A 6,170-nucleotide genomic window follows, 5' to 3' on the forward strand; every position below is an offset into this window, starting at 1 on the left:
CAGTAAAGCCTATGAGATTTCAGAAATCTCATGCACACACGTTGGTTTTTTGTTTGATCAGTTTTTTCTGCTTTGCTGCTTTTTTTGGACATAGGGCATGTCACTTCTTTCAGCGTTTTTGCTGCATTTTTGCAGCGTTTTTTCACCCATTGACTTGAATGGGTGATGACAAAAACGCTGCAAAAACGCTGAAAAAACGCATGTAGCATTATTTGCTGCTTTTTTTGTGCAGAAAATCATGGCCAGCAGGAAGGGATCTCAGAGCCAAGAGCTTAGGGGTGTGGTTAGTGAGGTGTGAAGAGCCATTGTGAGCCATTGTGAGGTGTCCTGATAGTGATGTATTGTGAGGGAATTTCTGGTAGTGAGGTGTGAAGAGCCATTGTGAGCCATTGTCAGGTGTGAAGAGCCATTGTGAGGTGTCCTGATTGTGATCTATTGTGAGGGAGTTCCTGGTACTGAGGTGTGAAGAGCCATTGTGAGGTGTCCTGATTGTGATCTATTGTGAGGGAGTTTCTGGTAGTGAGGTGTTAGCCATGTCTTGGTATAGGAGGATGGGCATTAATGTTTCCCAACTAATCATGGAGGTAATATTTTTTTTAATTTGTGATATATCTATCCGATTGCTTGCAATGGTACACTTTGCGATGCTCATGTGCTGTTATGTACATGTTCATGTGTTCTGCATGTGTATGTCTGTATCTTCCTTGTCATGAATGTTGGCTTCATTTCATCTTGCATTTGGTAATTACTTTTTCATTTATTTTTGCAAGGTGGAAACAATGCCTGTAATTTGGGATTTAGCTTGCCCAAACTACAGTGATCGTCAAAAAAAGGCAGATACATGGCATGTAATCTGCCGTAAATTGTTCCCCCGCTGGGATGAAGGCAATGCTAAGCTCCACTGGGAGATTGGTAAATAAAAAACTTAACATATGTCCTTTTCTAACAAATTAAATGATCAGGTAGTAGGTAAATACTAGTGATGTGAACGTGCTCTGATAACGTGTTATGTGAGCGTGCTTGAGTACTAACTGAGTGTCTTTGGTGTAGTCATCAAACATGTTTGATTCACCATATACCACAAAAAAACGCATGAAAAAAACGCACCAAAAAACGCACCAAAAACGCACCTATAAGCAGCTGAAAATTAGCATTAAAAAAAGCAGCAAAAAAAAGCAGCAAAAAAAGTCCTGTGTGAACGTACCCATAAAGTTAGGAAAAAAAATGACTGTTTACAAGAACGCCGCACCTCTGAGCTCTGCAAACCTCTCCCCTCATCAAACACATGCCAAACGCTCATGATACACTGCCATTATCGTTGCTAAAGTGCTGAAAATACTTTTGTGGCAACGCAAATATTTTCCCGCACTTTTTAATGAATGTATTTCCAATCACGAATCTGAATGTGCCATATTTGTGCCGAATTTATGAATCGCTCATCATCACTACTTATGAATAAAATGTCAGGACTTTGTTGAAACCAAAAATAATATGGGGTCATATAAATGCAATGACTTGTTGAGAAAGGGTTAAATAGGATAATGGGTAACATCAAAATTAGACATAAGAAATCATAAGAAACTGGTATCTGAGCTAAGCTCCCACATTCAAGCAAACAAGGTAGCACACTGCAGCGCTGAAACATGCAAACATGAAACATGAAAAGAGAGAGAATGGTAGTCTCACAAGAGGTTTTCATAGGCACCCATTCAGATGGAGACGTTTATTCTCAGTGAGGAAGGAAATCGTAGGACCTGGTATAAGAGAGATGCCGTAAAGTGGCTACCAGGTACACATAAAATTGGCCTTTTTTATGCGCTAAACGCTCTCATTTTTCATATTTCTAGTGCAGTAATGCAGTTAAATTTTCATGTTTCATGTTTGCATGTTTCAGCGCTGCAGTGTGCTACCTTGTTTGCTTGAATGTATAGGAGTTGGCAACTCTAGGTTTAGCACCTGTTCACACTTAGTCTATGTATGGATGTGACGGTCAGTTTTTTCAAATGTATTATTTAGCCTTCTGGCCGAGCACTCCGCCTCCTAGTCACAGCCGTTTTTATTACAGCAGGTCCAGTACCCCTCCACAGAGAGAGAGAATGGTAGTCTCACAAGAGGTTTTCATAGGCACCCATTCAGATGGAGACGTTTATTCTCAGTGAGGAAGGAAATCGTAGGACCTGGTATAAGAGAGATGCCGTAAAGTGGCTACCAGGTACACATAAAATTGGCCTTTTTTATGCGCTAAACGCTCTCATTTTTCATATTTCTAGTGCAGCAATGCAGTTAAATTTTCATGTTTCATGTTTGCATGTTTCAGCGCTGCAGTGTGCTACCTTGTTTGCTTGAATGTATAGGAGTTGGCGACTCTATACCTGTTCACACTTAGTCTATGTATGGATGTGACTGTCAGTTTTTTCAAACTAATATACACCTGGTACACTTGTGGGACATGTGTCCCTGACTCACATTTTTCAAGAATACCAGCTTTTTCTAAGGGCCCATTCTAAGTACACTTGCACACAGTTTTGAAGGAACTTATTACGAAGGTTGTTCTTGTTCATCTTGGAGAAATTCTTAGTTCTTCATTAAAAAATCCAGTGGCTTGTAAAAGTATTCACCACCACCACCATACACACACTTGGATTTTTACCTATTTTTTTACATTACAACCTTTTGTTACATTACACCCGATTTGTGTTTGATGCATCAGCATTAATTAGTCTAAGTTGGTGGATTGAAGTGAGAAATATATAGGCATAAATTAAATTTATGGGATCAAATAGCTAAAAATTGGCATGTGCATATGTATTCACACTTCGTGACATGAAACCCCTAAAAATTTCTGGTGTAAGCAATTACCTTCATAAGTCACATACTTAGTGAGCGGAAGTCCACCTGTGTGCAATCTAAGTGCCTCATGGTCTGTCAGTATATACACAAGTTTTCTGAAAGGCCACAGAGGCTGCAAAGCCACTAGACAAGAGGCACCACTAACAAAACAACACCTTGAAAACCAAGGAGATATCGAATCAAGTCAGGGACAAAGTTGTTGAGAAGTACAAGTCAGGGTTGGGTAATAAAAAAAATATCCCGATCTTTGGTGATCCTACAGAGCACCATCAAATTCATTATCATCAAATAGAAAGAACATGGTACCACCACAAACCTGCCAAGAGAGGGTAGCCCACTAAAGCTCTCAGCCAGAGCAATGAGGGCATAAATCAGAGAGGCAGCACAGAGATCAAAGGTAACCCTGAAGGAGCTGTTGAGTTCCGAAGCAGAGGCTGGAGAATCTGGCTAAACGACCACAATAAGCTGTACACTCCATAGAAGTAGCCTTTATTTAGGAGTGGACAAAAAAAGCCTTTACTTACACACAAAATGTTAGACTTATTTTGAGTTTACAAAAAGGCATGTGGGAGACTCTCCAAATGTATGGCAGAAGGTGCTGTGGCCAGATGAGAACAAAATTGAACTTTTTGGCCACCAAGGTAAATGTTATATCTGGCACCAAACCAACATAGCTCATCACCCCAAGATCACCATCCATACAGTGGAACATGGTGGTGGCAGCATTATACTGTAGGGATGTTTCTCAGCAGCAGGGACAGGGATAATGGTCTGAGTCAAGGTGAAGAACTACAGGGATATGCTTGATCAAAACCTGTTGCAGTCTGTCAGTGATCTGAGACTGGGACAGAGGTTCACCTTCCAGCAGGACAGTGACCTAAAGCATACTGCTCAAGCAACACTCAAGTCTTTTAAGGGGAAAGGTGTAAATGTTTTGGAGTGGTCTAGTCAAAGCCCAGACCTTAATCTAATTGAGAATATGTGGTTAGACTTGAAGATTGCTGATCAGTGATCACTATAGGAAATCATCTAACATGAAGGAGCTGGAGAATTTTTCCTTGAGGAATGGGCAAAAAACCTAGTGGCAAGATGTGGAAAGTTCAAAGAGACAAAGTGCTGACTTTTGGGGGTGAATAGTTGGGCGCACTGAAGTTTTCAGTTATTTTTACCTGTTTCTTGTTTGCTTCATAATAAAAAGAAAACCAAATGTTCATAGTTGTAGGCATGTGCTTTACATGAACTGATGCAAACCATTAAAAAAAACAGTGAAATACCAGGTTTTGTGGTAGCAAAACACAAAAAATGCTAAGGGTGTGGTTAATACATTTGAAAGCATTTGTAGTTATTACTGACATTGGCTATACATTTGGGGTCAATATCCTGCTGCAGAATAAATGTTTGGCAAATCATATGACTCTTTGAGGGAATTTCATGATAAGTATCAGCCTCTGTTTCTCAGCATTGAGAACACCATTAATTCCATCTCCATTTACTGAAATGCAGCCCCAAACTTGCAAATAACCCCCCCCCCTGCTTCACTGTTGTCTGAAGATACTAAATTACTATTCCGCTCTCCAGCCTTTCGATGAACAAACTGCCTTCTGTTACAGCCAAATAGCTCAAATTTGATCCATCCGTTCAGAGCTCCTGCTTCCATTTTTCTGCACCCCAGTTCCTATGTTTTTAGGCATTGTTGAGTTGTTTGACCTTGTTATGTAAAATGTAGGGATTTTGTCCACAATTCTTCCATGAAAAACATTTTTGGCCAGATTTCTCCAAACAGTAGATGGGTGCAGCTGGGTCCCACTGGTTGCTGCTAATATACACTCACCGGCCACTTTATTAGGTACACCATGCTAGTTACATAGTTATTAAGGTTGAAAGAAGACTGTAAGTCCATCTAGTTCAACCCATAGCCTAACCTAACATGCCCTAACATGTTGATCCAGGGGAAGGCAAAAAAACCCCATGTGGCAAAGAGTAACTCCACCATGGGGAAAAAAATTCCTTCCCGACTCCACATACGGCAATCAGACTAGTTCCCTGGATCAACGCCTTATCAAGGAATCTAGTGTATATACCCTGTAACATTATACTTTTCCAGAAAGGTATCCAGTCCCCTCTTAAATTTAATTAATGAATCACTCATTACAACATCATACGGCAGAGAGTTCCATAGTCTCACTGCTCTTACAGTAAAGAATCCATGTCTGTTATTATGCTTAAACCTTCTTTCCTCCAGACGTAGAGGATGCCCCCTTCCTTGTCCCTGTCTCAGGTCTATGATTAAAAAGATCATCAGAAAGGTCTTTGTACTGTCCCCTCATATATTTATACATTAACATAAGATCACCCCTTAGTCTTCGTTTTTCCAAACTAAATAGCCCCAAGTGTAATAACCTATCTTGGTATTGCAGACCCCTCAGTCCTCTAATAACCTTGGTCGCTCTTCTCTGCACCCGCTCTAGTTCAGCTATGTCTTTCTTATACACCGGAGACCAGAACTGTGCACAGTATTCTAAGTGTGGTCGAACTAGTGACTTGTATAGAGGTAAAATTATGTAACGGGTTGGACCCCCTTTTGCCTTCAGAACTGCCTCAATTCTTCGTGGCATAGATTCAACAAGGTGCTGGAAGCATTCCTCAGAGATTTTGGTCCATATTGACATGATGGCATCACACAGTTGCCGCAGATTTGTCGGCTGCACATCCCAAAGATGCTCCATACAAGGCAGGATGGATCGATGCTTTCATGTTGTTTACGCCAAATTCTGACCCTACCATCCGAATGTCGCAGCAGAAATCGAGACTCATCAGACCAAGCAACGTTTTTCCAATCTTCTACTGTCCAATTTCGATGAGCTTGTACAAATTGTAGCCTCAGTTTCCTGTTCTTAGCTGAAAGGAGTGGTACCCGGTGTGGTCTTCTGCTGCTGTAGCCCATCTGCCTCAAAGTTCGATGCACTGTGCGTTCAGAGATGCTCTTAGGCCTACCTTGGTTGTAACGGGTGGCGATTTGAGTCACTGTTGCCTTTCTATCAGCTTGAACCAGTCTGCCCATTCTCCTCTGACCTCTGGCATCAACAAGGCATTTCCGCCCACAGAACTGCCGCTCACTGGATTTTTTTTCTTTTTCGGACCATTCTCTGTAAACACTAGAGATGGTTGTGCGTGAAAATCCCAGTAGATCAGCAGTTTCTGAAATACTCAGACCAGCCCTTCTGGCACCAACAACCATGCCACGTTCAAAGGCACTCAAATCACCTTTCTTCCCCATACTGATGCTCGGTTTGAACTGCAGGAGATTGTCTTGACCATGT

At 41.3% G+C, this 6,170-nt stretch overlaps 1 long non-coding RNA gene across 1 annotated transcript; it reads left to right on the forward strand.

Annotated features, from left to right (window-relative positions):
• The first annotated feature begins 326 nt into the window (after window positions 1-326).
• LOC143769092 (uncharacterized) lies at window positions 327-882 on the forward strand. The gene is made up of 3 exons (XR_013214213.1): window positions 327-396; window positions 461-584; window positions 771-882. It is a non-coding gene; the product is annotated as an uncharacterized LOC143769092 (long non-coding RNA).
• Window positions 883-6,170: the final 5,288 nt, after the last annotated feature.

This window comes from Ranitomeya variabilis, chromosome 4 (genome assembly GCF_051348905.1).
Source record: "Ranitomeya variabilis isolate aRanVar5 chromosome 4, aRanVar5.hap1, whole genome shotgun sequence".
Lineage (NCBI taxonomy): Eukaryota > Metazoa > Chordata > Amphibia > Anura > Dendrobatidae > Ranitomeya > Ranitomeya variabilis.